The sequence below is a fragment of the Arvicanthis niloticus genome (genome assembly GCF_011762505.2).
Source record: "Arvicanthis niloticus isolate mArvNil1 chromosome Y unlocalized genomic scaffold, mArvNil1.pat.X SUPER_Y_unloc_7, whole genome shotgun sequence".
NCBI classification, from domain to species: Eukaryota; Metazoa; Chordata; class Mammalia; order Rodentia; family Muridae; genus Arvicanthis; species Arvicanthis niloticus.
Genome location: NW_023045024.1, coordinates 596,126 through 615,752, shown reverse-complemented (window position 1 = coordinate 615,752; position 19,627 = coordinate 596,126).

The following is a 19,627-nucleotide window of genomic DNA, read 5'->3' as shown; positions in this document are numbered from 1 at the left end:
AAAGGTCATGTGGTGTCAGTGAGGTCTTGACTGAATGCATGCGTTCATGAGGACATCCCATTCATGGAGTTCTTAGGGCTGTCGGTTTCCATGGCCTGGGACTACAATTTGGAATTTTGTGGACCTTAGAAAAATTGTGACTGGCATTTTGGATTGTGGTTCTATGGGGTTTCATTAGTGGTCTTAAAGAACTGTGTTCTGGCAGAATACTGATAATTTTGGTATCATGCTATGGGATAGAAACAAATCTGCTGTAGGAAGAAATTATTCAATAAAAGAATTTTAGTTTGTGGTACTTAGGAATGGAAATTGCTGAGTGGTCCAACAGAGACTTTGTTAGAGTTTTTTTTCTCCCTCAAGATGAGACTAGACTGGTTAGGTTTTGCTTTTTAATTTATTTTTGCATTTACATTACAAAGTGTACTGGTATATTTGTTGTAAGATCAAACTAGTTAGATTTCTTTTTTTATGGATTATGAAGTTTTGAGAAAGTATTTCTTTTTGAAATAGTAGCCAAGACTAATAGGATTGTTTTCTTATTCAACATGCTAGTTCCATTTTTAAAGTGGAGTACCTGATCCCTCCCAATAAACAGTTGCTGAATGTCAACTCATAAATTGAATGACCTAATTGGTTCAGTTAAACATGTAACCAGACTTCTGAGCTGTAAAGCAGCATCCACAAATGACTAGAATTAAAATAAAAATTGATTATTGCTGTCTTTAATGAAAATTTTATTCAAACAAGTTTTTTGACCACAAAAAAAAAAAATGTAATAGTGACAAACAAAATGGAGATGCAACACGAAGGGAGGAAAAAGACAATTTTCTATTTACTTCAGGTTAATAGTCCCCAACTGGGAAGATACTATGCACTTCTACTTATTCCTTTCACTGTATTCAGAGTGCCTGTTTTTATATATGCCTAGTCCCAAAGAGAGCAGAGTTACCTTTGGTAAATTAAAGTAAGCTTATCTATTTCCACTTAGAAATTCACATTCAATAAAAGGAAGCTTTTATTTCATTAATAATTTAGCTGCAATATGAATACAGTGCTTTCAAATCATTTTGTGAGCTCTTGGACTTTTCTCTGTTGTATTCCTTAACTGAAAACAAACCTTTAACACCAACCTGAGATATAAATGCTACCTCTAAGCCTGGTATGGTAGAATACCTCTGTAATTCCAGCACTCAGGAGGACCTTGAATAGAGGCTAGCTTGGCTATAAAACAAATGAGTCCATGTGGTTGAGACTTGTCTTAAAATCAAACCCTGCTGTGATTGTGTATTCTGGTCTCATTAAAAACTTACTGAACTGCAGAAATGACTTCCATCAGTAAGTTAGTTACTTGCCCTGCAGTACTGAGGGCCTGGGTTGGAGCCTCAGCACTTTTATAAAGCTTGGTCCAACTGTATGCACCTATTATCCCAGGTTGTGAAGGTGCAGATATGTGGATCCCCAGTGCTCACTAGTCACTCAGCCAAGCTAAATCTTTGAGCCCCAGATTCAGTTAGAGACCCTGTCTCAAAAAATGAGGCAGAGAGAAAAGAAGATTAGCATTGAATTCTGTCCTCCACCTGTGCACTCATGACACACCAGAATGCACCCAGGCAACCTGACTTTCTAGTAGCACCCAAGAAGTACAATCTGTATCCCTTTTCTAAATCTTATCTTTAGAAGGCTAGAAAAACAAAAAGCTCTTTGGTAGTAAAAACTGATACAAACCAATGAGATAAGTGAGGTTTATCCTGTGTATTTTATTGAAGCAACATTAATAGATTACATTAATAGATTTGATTGCTGTGTGCTATTTGTGGCCTCTGGCATGAGGGGTTTTCTATAATGGTTTGTGCACTTTATAATTCCATTTTCCCAGGTCTCTCTCTCTCTCTCTCTCTCTCTCTCTCTCTCTCTCTCTCTCTCTCTCTCTCTCTCTCTGTAAATTTGAGACATAGTTGTACAAAGTTGCTGTGGCTGGCCTTGAACTCACTGTGTAGAGATCAACCTAGAATTGGTGTATTCATGACTCAGTCTCCTGAGTTGTTGAGGTCAAGCCTCAGTCAAGGAGTAGGCATTCCTGCTAGGCAAATAAGAAAACATCTGACCTTCCGGTCTGGGCCAGAGCACTGAGCAGATCTTGGGTGGCAGCTCTGCCCCCAACCTCCAAGAACCCAGAGGAAGCAGGGATACCAGGCGCTAGAACTCAGGCAGTATCTTAGGTAAGCAGACAGCAGGGCCCGCCCTAAACAGGGAGTAACTGGGAACCAAAAGGACCCAGGAAGTCACTCCCAGCCTGGAACACTGGTTCCTTCCAGTCTGGGCCAGAGCACTGAGCAGATCTTGGGTGGCAGCTCTGCCCCCAACCTCCAAGAACCCAGAGGAAGCAGGGATCCCAGGTGCTCTAACTTGGACAGTGTCTTAGAAACTAGTTCTAAGATCTGAGGCCTGGATCAGACCTCTGCCAGGTCTGCTGTTGTGTCGACCCCGGATTCCACCTGAGACATACTGGAAGGTCCACTCAATCCAGAGCCACAAAAGAACAAATGAACTCAGAGCTTCAGACAACATATCCTGAGATATTCTAGAGGAGACACTGCACCCAGAACAGCAGACACCTAGCTGGACTACTACTTTGGAGGCACCATATCCTGAGGCATCCTAGAGGTACCACTGTAATCAGTGCAGCTGGAAAAGATCACAGAGACATCTGGACCCCTAGGAGATCAGACACAAGCTAGATAACTGGAAAGGCAGGCTTCAGTCAGAGACAGTAAGTGCAGGCAGCACTAGAGTTAACCAGATGGCAAAAGGCAAGAGCAAGAACGTAAGCAACAGAAACCAAAATTACATAGCATCATCAGAACACAGCTCCCCCATCAGAGCAAGCCCTGAACACCCCATCACACCAGAAAAGCAGGAATCAGAATTAAAATCACTTCTCATGATGATGATAGAGGGCTTTAAGAAAGACATAAATAACACTCTCAAAGAACTTAAGGAGAGCACTGGTAGACAGATAGAAACCCTTAAAGAGGAAACACAAAAATCCCTTAAGGGATTGCAAGAAAATGCAACCAAACGGGAAAAGGAATTAAACAGAACCATGCAGGATCTAAAAATGGAAGTAGAAACAATAAAGAAATCACAAAGGGAGAATACCCTGGAGATAGAAAACCTAAAAAATAAGGTCAGGAGTCATAGACACAAGTATCACCAACAGAATACAAGAGATGGAAGAGAGAATCTCATGTGCAAAAGATACCATGGAAAACATTGACACAACTGTCAAAGAAAATGCAAAATACAAAAAGCTACTAACCCAAAGTATACAAGAAATCCAAGACACAATGAGAAGGCCAAACCTAAGGATAATAGGAATAGATGAGGGGGAAGACTCCCAACTTAAAGGACCAGTAAATATCCTCAACAAAATTATAGAGGAAAATTTCCCTAACCTAAAGAAAGAGATGTCCATAAATATACAAGAAGCCTACAGAACTCCAAATAGTTTAAACCAGAAAAGAAATACTTCCTGCCATATAATATTCAAAACATCAAATGTACAAAACAAAGAAAAAATACTAAAAGCAGTAAGGGAAAAAGGCAAAGTAACATATAAAGGCAGACCTATAAGAATTGCACCAGACTTCTCACCAGAGACCATAAAACCAGAAGATCCTGGACCGATATCATACAGACCCTAAGAGAACACAAATGCCATGCCAGCCCAGCAAATACTATACCCAGCAAAACTGTCAATCATTATTGATGGAGAAACCAAAATATTCCATGACAAATCCAAATTTACACAGTATCTCAACACAAATCCAGCACTTCAAAGAATAATTGGTGGAAAACTCCAACACAAGGAGGGAAACTATAACCTAGAAAAAGCCAGAAAGTAATCTTCCAAAAACCCCAAAAGAAGATAGTTACACAAACATATCTCCACGGATGTTAGCCCAAAAGCTTGGATTAGTGAAGACTCAACCCACAGACCACATGAAGCTCATGAAGAAGGAAGACCAAGAGGGGATGCCTCAGTTCTACTTAGAACAAGAAACAAAAATGTTCAAGGGAGCAAATAGGGAAACAAAACATGGACACATAGGGAGGGACCCAAGACTCCAGAGGTATATGTAGGGGAGGATGGCCTTGTCAGACATAGGTGGGAGAGGAGTTTCTTGGTCCCCCCCAAAAAAAAATGAACACACAGTGGGGGGGGGGATGATGTGAGGGTGGGGAGAGGATAGTGAGGGGGGTAGGTGCAGTCACTGCCTCATAGAAGCATGAGGAGGGGGATGGGATTGGAGGTTTCTGGGTGGTGGGAGGAAGTAGGCTAAGAGGATAAAATCTGAAATGTAAATACTACAACCAATTTTAACAAGGGGAGGGGAAGTCTTCAGAACCAACATATTTAAAAAAAATGTCAGCCCCCTGGGGGTGGGAAAAATTTTTTTTTTCTCTTGATACTAAAACTTGTTCTGAGAATTGTATATTGCAGAATACACAGCTTTGGGGTATCTACTCATCAAGCATACTGAGGAGACCTGCCCAAACCTCTGATGTCCTGGAATTCCATCTGGATTCAGTGAAGACACAGCATCAGAGGCTTATCAACTTACTCTTCCCCCCAACCCTCTTCTAATATCTCAACGCCCTTAATCAGCTTGAAGAAGTTAAAGAAGAGTCAGCACCCCTATTCCCTGAGCTTGGGGACTAATGTGGTTAATAATGGTCTGTCTTTCTAGGGAAAAGTAGTGGTTTTGTTGGAACAGGGGGGATTAGCTAGGACTTATTGCATAGCCATAACCTATTGGTAGAAATCTGTATAATTATTATCAAGATGAAGTTATAATTTCTTAAATGGTACAAAATTTACTTTGATCTCAAATTTAAGGTTTTCATTGGTACGAGCCTCTTAATATAAAAATGAGATGAATATTGATACGCTCATGGGCATTGTGCCTGTATAAAACATTTAGGAATACAATGCCTAGACCCAGCCCTTTTTTAAGTTTTTTAACTGATTTGGGACGGTTAACCTATGAGTTAAGGGGCTAGAGCAAATTCATGGCTTTGAGTTTATTGTTAGGGTGTTTTCCATATTTTATTTAGAAATAGCTGAGAGGAGTGAACAGACAACAATCCAGGTTACCTTACATGGATAGTTGGTTTTCAAAACATCAGAAGTCCACAGAATTGACTTTACAAATATTTATATATTAATGTTCATATTGATTAAAGACCTGTCTGCTCCTGACAGCTTCCTGTCCTGGATTCTAAGAAGAAATTGAGCATCCTTGGAGTTACTCCAGTTGTGTTTTAACAGCCACTAGGCAAGAATTGCCTCTCTCCATCTACAGACAAATTACTGTCCAGAAAAGGACACACATGCAGAATAGTCGATTGATTATATCTGCCTAGACAGAGTAATCAGTCCTTAATAATCCTGCATCACCAAGGTCTGTCAAATGATTCTGGGCCAGAAGGCTGAAGATTTGATGCTCCAACGTTCGGTAGCATAGGGGCTTTTCAGGTGTTCAGAGGTCTCTATAAATTGGCTAAGTTTTAGAAGCTATGCTTTGTGCTTCCCACAATTATGGTTAACTCAGTCATTCTGGATTTCTGACGGGGTTGAAAACTTATAGCTATTTACCATAAGAGAAAAGATTTGAGTGGATGGTCATCAGCTGACATTCATCCTAAAGCCAGGTTCAGAACTAAATGTTTTAGTTAGGATAGATGACAGAGGTGCTGGTTAGTCAACAAAAGGATGGATGGGGTATTAGGACTATCTTGTACCTCACTGGTACAAATTGGCATAATTATGCTCTAATTGTATTTTGAGAGAAAAGTTTTATTTTAACAGGAAGGGTGATGTGTAGGAGGAGATAAGGTAGGAGGAGTACTGAGAGGAAGAAAAGGAGTAAGAAGAGGAGAAGAAGAAGAAGAGAAGAAGCTAGGTGATGAAAGAGAGAAAGAGGGGGGAGACAGGGAGGCAGATACTCATGTATCTCCACCAGTCAAAGATAGTTGTTATATCTAGGTTGGTCAGTGGGTTACACCTCTGATTGAACAATTCCAAACTTATAACACTTATGATTAACATTATTTTAAAACAATGTATAAATGCAAAAAGGAACAGGGGGCATGGGATAGGGGTTTTCTAAGGGGGGGGGAATGGGGAAAGGGGATGGCATCTGAAGTGTAAATAAAATATCTAATAAAAAAAAAAGAAAGAAAATATGTGAGTACTCCTGGGAGACCTGCTCTCTTCAGGGATCCATCCCATATGCAGTCACCAAATCCAGACACTATTGCAGATGCCAAGAAGTGCTTGCTGACAGGAGCCTGATATAGCTGTCCCCTGAGAGGCTCTGCTAGATCCTGACCAATACAGATGTGGATGCTCGCAGCCAACCATTGGACTGAGCCTGGGGACCCCAATGGAGGAGTTAGGGGAAGGACTGAAGGAGCTGAAGGAATTTGTAACCATAGGAAGAACAGTATCAACCAACCAGACTCCTCATATCTCCCAAGGACAAAACCACCAACCAAAGAATACACATGGAGGGACCCATGGCTCCAGCTGCATATGTAGCAGAGGATGGCCTTGTCTGGAGCCATTGGTCCTGTGGAGGCTCAATGCCCCAGCGGATGGGAATGCTAGGGTGGTGAGATAGGAGTGAGTGGGTAGGTGTGGGAGCACCCTCATAGAAGCAGGGAGAAGGGTGGTGTAGGTTTCCAGTGGGAAGGGGGATAACATTTGAAATGTAAACAAGTAAAATAACCAATAAAAAATTTTAAAAAATTAAGAAAACACATGAATTGAGGAAACTGACCAGCTTGTTCATGCCATGAGAGCTTTCTGAACTACAGAGTCAGAATGCTCATATACACTTGACTCTGCCACAATCTTTTATTGAGATCATACAAGGAGGTTGGGTTACAAAGCTTATGAGGAGTGTGTAAATTCTTCTCTATTTTTCTTTGCCAACATTTTCTTGGGATACAGAATAGTATAGATTTAGAACAGAGGAAAAAAAGGGAACCTTAAAATCTCAAACATAAAAGTTTTATAGCAAGAGCAATTTTTTATATCTCCTGACCACCAGTCTTCAGTGACATTGGGGACAACAGTATTACTTTTACAAATTCAGTATCTTATAGACATGTGTGAGACAGTATGGTTTCATAAAAGAGCAAACATGAGGTAATACTGCTGACCCTGAAGTCTTGTAATTTTTGGACTCCATCTGTCTATCTTCAAAAACATTCTCACTTAGCCTGTTTGGAGAATTCTTTAGAGGGTTGCCACCGATCGTTCCTGAAACCAAAAAGCCATTGGTGACTTTCTTAGAAATCTTTATGTTATTCCACCCTCAGTTTTGTAATAAAAATGTCCTGGTTTTATTATACAAAATAGAGAACAAGTCTGGGGGAAAAACTGCAGAATTACTCATCTCTGCCTGAGGCTCTAGGTTACTTTCATTTCCACCTTGAGCTAATGACTGTAACATACATCTCTCTTGAATTCATGAAAAGCCTTCCCTTTAATATTACTGGTAACATCTAGTTCCTGGATATCAACCAGGCTCTACTATGTCTTGCCAAGTCTCCAAATACCAGTTTAATCAAGGAAGAAGGAAAGAGAAATAGTAAATTCATAAGGAGAATGATGAGTACTAACAATAGTTGTAGAAATGACATCACAGGTGCTTGCACCAAAAAAATAGGCCTAGGGTCCTCTTAGTACTCATACTGGGGCCCACAAGAGGCCATGGCCTCATGCTCTGAAACATGGTAGCCCTGCAGGTTTTTCTTTCTTGTCATCAGGAGTCCAGGGGATCTCAAGCTTAATATGTGGTTTCTCCAGCACTGAGTAACTGAGATTATAGTTCTGGTCTCCCAGGCCCCACTGTAATTTTTTAAATCCCCAACTCTTAGATTTTAGTAAAATAATTATCAGCCTATATTTTTATTTTGCAAGTCCTCTTGTGCAAGGCAACTGTTTAGAAAATTAACTTGAGGTATTATTTGTTCTCAGTGAATTCAAGGGAGTTAAACGTGGGGAACATGCTACTCATGTACAATTATTGGGATATGCAGAGCTGTTGTCAGCATATCCATAGAGTAGGCCAAAGACTGCATTAGTTGTCCCAATGTATTGTTTTGTACTCTTAAGACTTTTAAGTAAACTTACATGATATCTCATAATGCATGCACACTTACCCGGTTCTCTTTTCCCCAAATGAGCAGATAAAATAAGAGTCACAAAGTAGATATTAGAGTACCTGATATCTAATTCTGTCTCTTTTGCTGTGCAGGTTATACAAGTTGTTAAATTTTGGCTCCTTGGAAACATCTATATAGTGACATGTTTGGAACAGATAAATAGCTCAAGGAAAGTCCCTAATAGGTTGTTTGTTTGTTTGTTTGTTTGTTTCTGGTTTTTTGAGGCTGGGTTTCTCTGTGTAGCCCTGGCTGTCCTGGAACTCACTCTGTAGACCAGGCTGGCCTCGAACTCAGAAATCCGCCTGCCTCTGCCTCCCAAGTGCTGGGATTAAAGGCGTGCAACACCACTGTCCAGCTCTCTAATAGTTTTATCATCACCTGCAGACACTTACTGTTGAGACTACCACTATGGAAATCATCTGTTTTAAATTACACTGGTATCACGCTGGTCAAAACTTACTGTTTAAATAGAGTAGTACATAGCTCATAGCTCAGACTTCATACAACAAAAGTCTTCATGCTGTACCTGTCTCTCAGTCACCTAGTTCAAATCTGATCAATAAAAGCTGAGGAGGTATGCATATAGAAGTAAGTAAAGTACTATTAGGATCTTTTGTGTCCTGACTTTTAATGAGAGTGTTGCATATTATGCCCCTGTTTACCTTACATGTTCGATTGTCTTAGAGGTGGCTTTTTGTCATTGTGTCAGTCAGCTTCTGATGTGGGATGCGTTGGTTTCTTTCAGAATTTGTCTTGGTTACTGTTCTTTCAGAATCTGTCTTGGTTACTCTTCTTGCTGCTGTAACAAAATACCCTGATAACAGCAGTGTAAGGAAAAAAGGGTTTATTGTGGCTCATAGTTTAAGGTTAATATATCTAGTGGAGAAGTGAAGTCACTGCAGCAGGAGCTTGAAGTTGCTGGTCACACTGCCTGCACAGTCAAGAAGTAAAGTAGATAAATTAAAATGGAATAAAAATGTAAAGCACTGTACAATAAATTGTACCATATAGTCATCATTTCTCCCACACATGACTCTCTGGCCTAAAGAGTAGCTCAGCTACTTCTGTCTGTTATGGCTTATATATGCCCTGTGCCTGTTATAGGAGTTGGATAGTGGTGTTAATATCATACCTGACTCTAAACAAAATTGATTAATCACATTGCCTGAGTGGTGTCCTCATTTGAAACTAGAGGAAGAAAGAGGGTAAGCTGTGTTTAGAGACCTTGACCCAGACAACTTACATATCTTTGAACATTACAGTCATGCAGCACAGCAAGATTGACAGTAAGCATATAGGGTGGAGATGAGTTAGCAGCAGACTTCGGCTTTCAAGAATGTGATCATCAGATGCTATTTAAACTTAATTTTTCTTTTAACAATTTTGCTCCACTCATGTATTCGAATTTAGAATGTAACTTCTTCATATTGCCACTTTATTAAAGATTTATTTTTATCATTTTAATTATGTGTGTGTTGGTGCAGCAGTGAGGGGCTGAAAATGCAGATGCCTGAGGTTTTGGATCTCTGGAGCTGAAATTACAGGGAGTTACAGAAACTTGTAAAGCAGTTCATTTAGGTGTTAAGAACTGAACTCATTCTGTGCCAGAGCAGTATATCTTTTTAACCACTGAACCACCTCTCCTGAGTATTCCCGATTTCAGACAGAACACTAAGCCAGAAGGAAACAGTGCATCAAAGTTTGCATATAAAACTGTCAGACCTGAGACTGAAGACTGAGTCCTTTAACCTCAAATCTGGAGCCGTGGTTTTTCAGCCTACTGCTCACCCCCAGGGCCAAACTGAGCATGTAGCTCCCATTGTAGGAGGACTGAGAGCTTAGATTGAACCAGCCTGGGCTTCAGAAATGAGCCCTGCATGCTTCCAGTTAAAAAACGGCCTCCTACAGGTCCTTAGTAAAAGTAATCACGCAGTATGCTGATTAGCAATCACGAGTTCTGTAATTAAAAAAAATTAAATTCACACAGAGAAACACTTTTCTAATTGGGACATAATTGTCACTTCACGATGAATTTATCAATCAGAAGTATTGGACTGAATTTAGGGCTATTTAGAAGTAGACAGTCTTACTTTCCAAGAGTTCATGTCATCATTTGGTTTAGCCAGGAAATTTAAAACAGGAAATCACCAAGAAAAAATATGTAACAGTTAATGAATAAATAAGATTAAATTGAAACTTACCATAAAATCAATTTGACTATCTTAACTAGGTTGATAATAGACAAAAAATCAAGATCATAGTCTATTCTTATGACTGGATTCTAGCATACTATAATTTGGGGGCTAGTAATTGTTTAATAAATGAATTAAAACAAAACTGGAATGGGAAGAAATTATCTTTTTTATAAAAAGTAATCTTAAGTCATTACATTTAAGTCATTACCATGTTTACTGTGTGATTCCCTGAACTGTATCTCTAGTCAAAACTGATCTGTGGGGGTTGAAAAGATGGCTTTAAAATCTTAAGTTTTAAATCTGGCCTGCTTTGCAGTGGTGTACTCCAATTTCTTTATTCATGCTGTAACCAACTTTTATTCTAAGCAATGTAGACTCTTCCCACTCTTAGAGTAAAAGGGAGGCAGAGATGAATCGGCTGAGAGTCACAGCCTGCGTTCATCTGGGCCACTTTCTCCAGACCAAATACTACACTTCACTGAGGCTCAATTTTATGTAGAAAATGAAAATATCTGCTAATCCCACTTCTGTCATTTAACTAGTTTTGTGACCTCAGAAAAATTATTTCACATCTCTGAGTCCAAGTTTCCCATATAAGAAATAAACATATCTTAAATAAGGCTTTTATATACAAATATGCAAAAAGGCTGCTGACAGTTAGGAAGCCCTTAGGACACATGGCAGCCTTTCCTCATCCTCCACACTCTGCAGGCCCTTTAAGGGTTGCTCTAGTTCTATCATTGAACCTTCCTCGGCAGTCTCCTGCCCCAGTTCACTTGCCCAGGTACAATGAATGGGTCCTCAAATTATTGTGGATCAGCTTTGTGTCTGAGGACTTGTTAAAATTGTAATCGCATATGTGTTTGAGGACTTGTTAAAATTGTAATCACATAGTCCTCTCCTGACTCCACGTTTTGGATGGGTTCTGTATCTTTTCCTCTTCACATTTCCTAATGCTTGCTAAATAAAGGCCCTGGTTTTCCACCTATATGTTACTAAACATGTGTTCTTACTGAAAAAACAAACAAACAAACAAACAAACAAACAAACAAACAAACAAAAAACCTCAGGGCCAAATCATTTTAGCACAGATTTCTTTCTACCAGGCTTTCAAAAAAGACCTAATACAAATACTCTTGAAACTATTCCACAAAATAGAAACAGAAGAAACACTGTTAAATTTCATGCAATAAAGCTACAGTCCCCCTAATATCTAAGCCATACAAAGGGTCAAAAAAGGAAAGGAATTTAAGACCAATTTCTCATATGAACACTGATACAAAAATACTCAATAAAGTACTTGGAAACTAATCCAAGAACACGTCAAAAACAATCATCCACCGTGATCAAATAGGCTTCATTTTACGGATGCTTTGGGATGGCTCAATATACAAAAATCTATCAATGTAAACAAACTGAAGGAAAAATAACATCTGATCATCTCATTAGATGCTGAGAAAGCCTGACAAAGTCCACCACCCCTCCATGCCTTTGAGAGATCAATGATACATACCTAAAAATAATCAAAGCAATATGCAGCAAGTCAATAGCCAATATCAAATTAAATGGTGAGAAAATTAAAGCAATCCCACTAAAATCAGGAGAAAGACAAGGCTGCCAATTTCCCCCCACCTACTCAATATAGTACTTAAAGTTCTCCACAGAGAAATTAAACAACTAAAGGCAATCAAGAGAATACAAATTGAAAAGGAAGAAGTCCAAATATCACTATTTTCAGATGATAGTATGTGTGTGTGTGTGTGTGTGTGTGTGTGTGTGTGTGTGTGTGTGTATTTTTGTGTGCCCAAAAATTCTATCAGGGAATCCTACAACTGATAAACACATTCAGTAAAAAGGCTGGATATAAAATGAACTCAAAGAAGTCATTAGCCTTCCTTGATATAAATGATAAACTGACAGAGAGGGAAATTAAGGCAACTTTCTTCAAAATAGCGACAACAAACAATAAGAAATATCTTGGCATAACTCTAACCAAGCAAGTAAAAGATCGATATGAGAAGAACTTAAAGACCCTGACAAAAATGAAGAACATATCAGAAGATGCAAAGATCTCCATGCTCTTGGTTCACTGGAATTAACATAATGGAAATAGTCATCTTACAAAAAGTGCACTACAGATTTAATGCACTCCCCACCAAAATTCCAACACATTTTTAACAGACAGTGAAAGAGTAAAAGAACTTCTGGAGTAATCACCATCCTAGATCTCAAGCTGTACTATAAATCAATAGTGATAAAAACTGCATGGTCTTAGTACACAACCGTTATTCAAAATTCCAACACATTTTTAACAGACAGCGAAAGAGTAAAAGAACTTCTGGAGTAATCACCATCCTAGATCTCAAGCTGTACTATAAAGCAATAGTGATAAAAACTGCATGGTCTTAGTACACAACCGTTATTGGTACAGAAACAGACCAGTAGAATAGAATGAAGACCCAGAAATAAACCCACGCACCCATGGACACTTGGTCTTCAATAAGGAAGCCAAAACCATACAGTGGAAAAAAGAAAGCATCTACAAGAAATGGTACTCACAAAACTGAATGTCATCATGTAGAAGAATGCAAATATATCCGTATTTATCACTCTGCACCAAGCTGGAGTCCAAGTAGAACACAGACATAAACCTAATACACTAAGTCTCATAGAAGAGAAATTGGGAAACAACCTTGAACTTATTGGCACAGGGGAAAATTTCCTGAGCAGAACACTAAAGGCTCAGGCCCTAACATCATCCAATTAGTAAATGGGCCCTCATGAAACTGATAAGCTTTTGTAAGGCAAAGAACACTGTCAACAGGACAAAATGACAGCCTACAGATTAAAAAAATATCTTCACTAACTGTACATCTGACGAAGGAATAATATCTAAAGTATATAAAGAACATAAGAAATGAGACACCAACAACCTAAATAACCCAATTAAAATATAGAGTACACAGCTAACAAGAGGATTCTCAGCAGAGGAATCTTGAATGGCTGAGAAGCAGTTAGAGAAATGTTTGAAGTCCTTAGTAATCAGGAAATAAGGGGACTGGGATTCCACCTTACACCCATCAGAATGGCTAAGATAAAAAAGTCAAGTGATAGACTGGTTCCTTCCAGTCTGGGCCAGGGCTGAGCAGATCTTGGGTGGCAGCTCTGCCCCCAACATCCAAGAACCCAGAGGAAGCAGGGATCCCAGGCGCTAGAACTCAGGCAGTATCTTAGGTAAGCAGACAGCAGGGCCCGCCCTAAACAGGGAGTAACTGGGAACCAAAAGGACCCAGGAAGTCACTCCGGCCTGGAACACTGGTTCCTTCCAGTCTGGGCCAGAGCACTGAGCAGATCTTGGGTGGCAGCTCTGCCCCCAACCTCCAAGAACCCAGAGGAAGTGGGGATCCCAGGCGCTCTAACTTGGACAGTGTCTTAGAAACTAGTTCCCGGATCTGAGGCCTGGACCAGACCTCTGCCAGGTCTGCTGTTATGTGGACCCTGGATTCAACCTGAGACATACTGGAAGGTCCACTCAACCCAGAGGCACAGAGGAACAACTGAACTCAGAGCTTCAGACAACATATCCTGAGATATTCTAGAGGAGACACTGCACCCAGAACAGCAGACACCTAGCTGGACTGCTACCTTGGAGGCACCATATCCTGAGGCATCCTAGAGGTACCACTGTAATTAGTGCAGCTGGAAAAGATCACAGAGACATCTGGACCCCTAGGAGATCAGACACAAGCTAGATAACTGGAAAGGAAGGCTTCAGTCAGAGACAGCAAGTACAGGCAGCACTAGAGTTAACCAGATGGCAAAAGGCAAGTGCAGGAATGTAAGCAACAGAAACCAAAGTTACATGGCATCATCAGAACCCAGCTCCCCCATCAGAGCAAGCCCTGAACACCCCATCACACCAGAAAAGCAGGATTCAGAATTAAAATCACTTCACATGATGATGATAGAGGGCTTTAAGAAAGACATAAATAACACTCTCAAAGAATTTAAGGAGAGCACTGGTAGACAGATAGAAACCCTTAAAGAGGAAACACAAAAATCCCTTAAGGAATTGCAAGAAAATGCAACCAAACGGGAAAAATAATTAAAACCATGCAGGATCTAAAAATGAAAGTAGAAACAATAAAGAAATCACAAAGGGACAATACCCTGGAGATAGAAAACCTAAAAAATAAGGTCAGGATTCATAGACACAAGTATCACCAACAGAATACAAGAGATGGAAGAGAGAATCTCATGTGCAGAAGATACCATGGAAAACATTGACACAACTGTCAAAGAAAACGCAAAATACAAAAAGCTACTAACCCAAAGTATACAAGAAATCCAAGACACAATGAGAAGGCCAGACCTAAGGATAATAGGAGTAGATGAGGGGGAAGACTCCCAACTTAAAGGACCAGTAAATATTCTCAACAAAATTATAGAGGAAAATTTCCCTAACCTAAAGAAAGAGATGTCCATAAATATACAAGAAGCCTACAGAACTCCAAATAGTTTAAACCAGAAAAGAAATACTTCCTGCCATATAATAGTCAAAACATCAAATGTACAAAACAAAGAAAGAGACCATAAAAGTCAGAAGATCCTGGACTAATATCATACAGACCCTAAGAGAACACAAATGCCAGCCCAGACTACTATGCCCAGCAAAACTCTCAATCATTATTGATGGAGAAACCAAAATATTCCATGACAAATCCAAATTCACACAGTATCTCAACACAAATCCAGTACTTCAAAGAATAATTGGTGGAAAAATCCAACACAAGGAGGGAAACTACAACCTAGAAAAAGCAAGAAAGTAATCTTCCAAAAGCCTTAAAAGAAGGTAGCTACACAAACATATCTCCACTGCCAATAACAAAAATAACAGGAAACAACAGTCATTTCTCCTTAATATCTCTTAATATCAGTGGACTCAAGTCTCCAATAAAAAGACATAGACTATCAGACTGGATACATAAGCAGGACCCAACTCATTCCATGTGCAGTCACCAAAAATAGATGCTGATATGGATGTTAGGAGGGGAAAGCTGACAGCAGCCTGATAAGGCTGTCTCCTTAGAGGTCCCCCTGAGTCTGACATACCCAGAGGCAGATACAGCTATCCATTAATCTGATCAAAGGTTCCCAATGGAGAAGTTAGAGAGTAAACTAAAGGAGCATTAAGGGTTGGTGGCCCCATGAGGAGAGCAACAATACCAACCAGCCAGAGCTCCCCAGGGTCTAAACCACCAGCCTAGGAGCACATATGGAGAGACACATGACTCCAGCTGTATATGTAGGGGAGGATGGCCTTGTTGGGCATAGGTGGGAGACGAGGTCATTGGTACCTTGAAGGCTGAGCACTGAGTGGGGGGGGGGAATACAAAGGCGGAGGGATTGGAGGGTAGGTGGGTAAACACCCTCATAGAAGCAGGAGGAGGGGGGATGGGATAAGGGGTTCCTGGGTGGTGGGGGGAATGCGGTAAGGGGATAAAATTTGAAATGTAAATATTATATCCAATAAAAGAGGGGAAAAAAGAAAGTAGTTAGAAGCAACATCCTTAATAAAATGTCAGCCCTCGTGAAAAAAAACTATCTTGATACTAAAATTTGTTTTGAGAATTGTATATTGCAGAATGATCAGCCTTGGTGTATCTACTCAACAAGCAAGCTGGGCAGACCTGCTCAAACCTCTGAGGTCCGGGAATTCCATCTGGAGGCAGTGAAGACACAGCATCAGAGGCTTATCAATTTGCTCTTCCCCCCACTCCTCTTCTAATATCTCAACGACCATAGTCAGCTTGAAGAAGCTAATGAAGTCAGCACCCCTATTCCCTGGGCTTGGGGACTAAGGTGGTTAATGTTGGGCTGGCTTTCTAGGGAAAAGTAGTGGTTTTGTGGGAATAGAGAGGAGTAACTAGGGTTTATTGCATAGCCATAACCTATTAGTAGAAATCTGTATAATTAGTATCAAGATGAAGATATAAATTCTTAAATAGCACCAATTTACTTTGATTACAAATTTTAAGGTTTTCATTGTATGAGCCTCTTATTAATATAAGAGTGAGATGAATATTGTTACCCTCATAGGCATTGTACCAGTATAACACACTTAGCAATACAAGGCTTAGACCCAGTCCTTTAACTTTTTTTAACTGATTTGAGATGGTCAGCCTGTGAGTTAAGAACTGATAGCAAATTCATGGGTGGGAGTTTATTGTTAGGGTGTTTTCTATGTTTTATTTAGAAATAGCTGAGTGGAGTTAACAGGCAACAGTCCAGATTACATTACATGGATAGTTGGTTTTCAAAACATCAGAAATCCACAGAATTGACATGACAAACATTTCTGTATTAATGTTCATTTTGATTAGAGACCTGTCTGCTCCGGACAGCTTCCTATATTAAATTCTAAGAAAAAATTGAGCATCTTTGGAGTTACTCCAGTTGTGGTGAGACAGCCACTAGACAAGAATTGCCTCTTTCCATCTGCAGACAAATTACTGTCCAGAAAAGGACACACTTGCAGAACAGTCGACTGATTATATCTGCCTAGACAGAGTAATCATCCCTTAATTCTGCAGCACTAAGGTCTGTCAGATGATCCTGGGCCAGAAGGCAGAAGAACAGATGCTCCAACGTTTTGAAGTAGAGCGAGTGTCCAGGTGTTCAGAGGTCTCTATAAATTGGCTAAGTTTTAGAAGCTATGCTTTGTGCTTCCCACAATTATAGTTAACTCAGTCATTCTGGATTTCTGATGGGGTTGAAAACTTATAGCCTCATAGCCAATTCTGGCTATTTACCTTGAGAGAAAAGATTTGAGTGGCTGGTCGTCAGCTGACATTCATCCTAAAGCCAAGGGAAAAGCCAGGTTCAGAACTAAGTGTTTTAGCTAGGAGAGACGACAGAGGTGCTGGTTAGTCAACAAAATGTTGGACTGGGTATGAGGACTATCTTGTACCTCACAGGTACAAATTGGCACAATTAAGCTCTAATTGTATTTTGAGAGAAAAGTTTCATTTTAACAGGAAGGGTGATGTGTAGGAGGAGATAAGGTAGGAGGAGTACTGAGAGAAAGAGATAGAGTAAGAAGAGGAGGAGAAGGAGAGGAGAAGCTAGGTGATGAAAGAGAGAAAGAGGGGGGAGACAAGGAGGCAGATATTCATGTATCTCCACCAGTCAAAGATAGTTGATATATCTAGCTTGGGTATTGGGTTATACCTCTGATTGAGCAATACCAAACTTATAAAGCCTATGATTAACATTTTTAAAAAAATGTATATGTGCAAAAAGAAAAAGGGGGCATGGGATAGGGGTTTTCTAAGGGTTGGGGGGATGGGGAAAGGGGATGGCATCTGAAGTGTAAATAAAATATCTAATAAAAAATAAGAAAAAAAAGTCAAGTGATAGCACATTCTGTCAAAGATTTGAAGCTTTGGCAACATTCCCCCACTGTTGATGAAAGTGCAAACTCGTACTTCAGAAATCAATTTGTCAGTTTTTCAAAAAAACTGGGAATAGTTCTACATCAAGACCCAGTTATACTACTCATAGGCAAATACCCAACAGATGCTCCATCAGCAATCAGGAATATTCACTCAACTATGTTCATAGCAGCTTTATTCATAATAGCCAGGAAGTGGAAAGAACCTAGCCCGTTCTCTACACAATGGAATACTATTCAGCTATTAAAAATGACATCATGAATTTTGCAGACAAATGAATGGATCTTGAGAATATCATGCAGAGTGAGGTAAACCAGAGTCAGAAAGACTACATGGTATGTACTAACATATAAGTGAACATAAGCCATAAAGAATACCCATGCTACGATCGATCCACAGACCCAAATTGGGTAAGGAGGTCCCAAAGGAGGATGCAAGAATCTCGCACATAAGGGGAAACTAATCATTGAAGTGAAGAGAAGGAACTGAGCAGCAGAAGGGGTGAGGAAAGAAACAGGGCTGTGGGGGTACACAGTTGTACACAGAGGTGAGGCAGATGACTGGAAATGAAAATAGAAATTGTTGGGAGGCATCTCTGTAACTAGCTGGAGGCTTGGTGGTGGGTCGAAAAGATATAGGGAGTCTATGGAGGTGACCCTAGCTGAATATTCCTACCAGAGGGGAATAGAGACTTAAGTGGCCACCTCCTATAGCCAGGTGGGACTTCCAGAAGAGGGAGGGTGACACCAACCCATCCACAAAACCTTCAAACCAAAACTCAGAGATGCATGTAGCTGAAGACAGAGCAGAGACTAAGGGAACAGTCAACCAATGGCTGTCCCAATCTGAGACTCTTCCATGTCAGAGTGTCAATCCCTGACACTATTACTGATATTGTGCTGTGCTTGAGAGACCTCATCCAGCAGCTAATGGAGGCACAAATTGCAGTCACATTGCAAAAAACTTTTTTACATGTTTCGTGACATTGCCTATGTATGCCTAGATGGCCCAGAACAAGGTGAACAAAATTCATAAAGTTCAGCCTGCCTCTGCTTCCCAAATGCTAGGATTAAGTATATATGCCAGTTTCACAGCCTTCTAAGATTTAGTTATTTGATGTGCATGGATGTTGTATTAACTTCATGCAGTAGCTGTAGATGCCTGAAAGAGATCAAATTCTAGCAATCGGAGTCACAGAACATTGGTTGTTAGAAGTCATGTGAATGATGAAAACTGAGGGTTTTTTCCCTTTCGAAGAGCATTTCCTGTTGTTATTTCTTCAGTATGACATTACTCAGAGTGTAAATGTAACTCAGTGTTCTTCTTAACCAACCTGCCAACTGTGAGTTACTGCCAGTATAAAGTAAGTCAATGAAAAAAATAAAAATTAAAAAAAAAGTCAATGGCCAGGCAGTAGCAGGTGGATTTCTGAGTTCCAGGTTAGCCTGGTCTACAGGACAGGCAGGAATATACAAAGAAGTCCCATCTCAAAAAAAAAAAAAAAAAAAAAGTCAACAAATGTTGAAAGCCAGTTAATCCTAGTTCTTTAAAAGAGCTCTAATAAAAAGGACAATGGGAACCTAGTGTGCCCTTTCCAGGGCTTCAAAGGATTTTAGGTTTTGGTCCTTGGAAACTAGGATTCTGCCCCCTGATAGGTCTGGACTTATCAGTCCCAAGGCTACATAATATGGTCTTAGATGCCATTGAGATACTGTGTTCTTGCACAACATTGCATTAAAC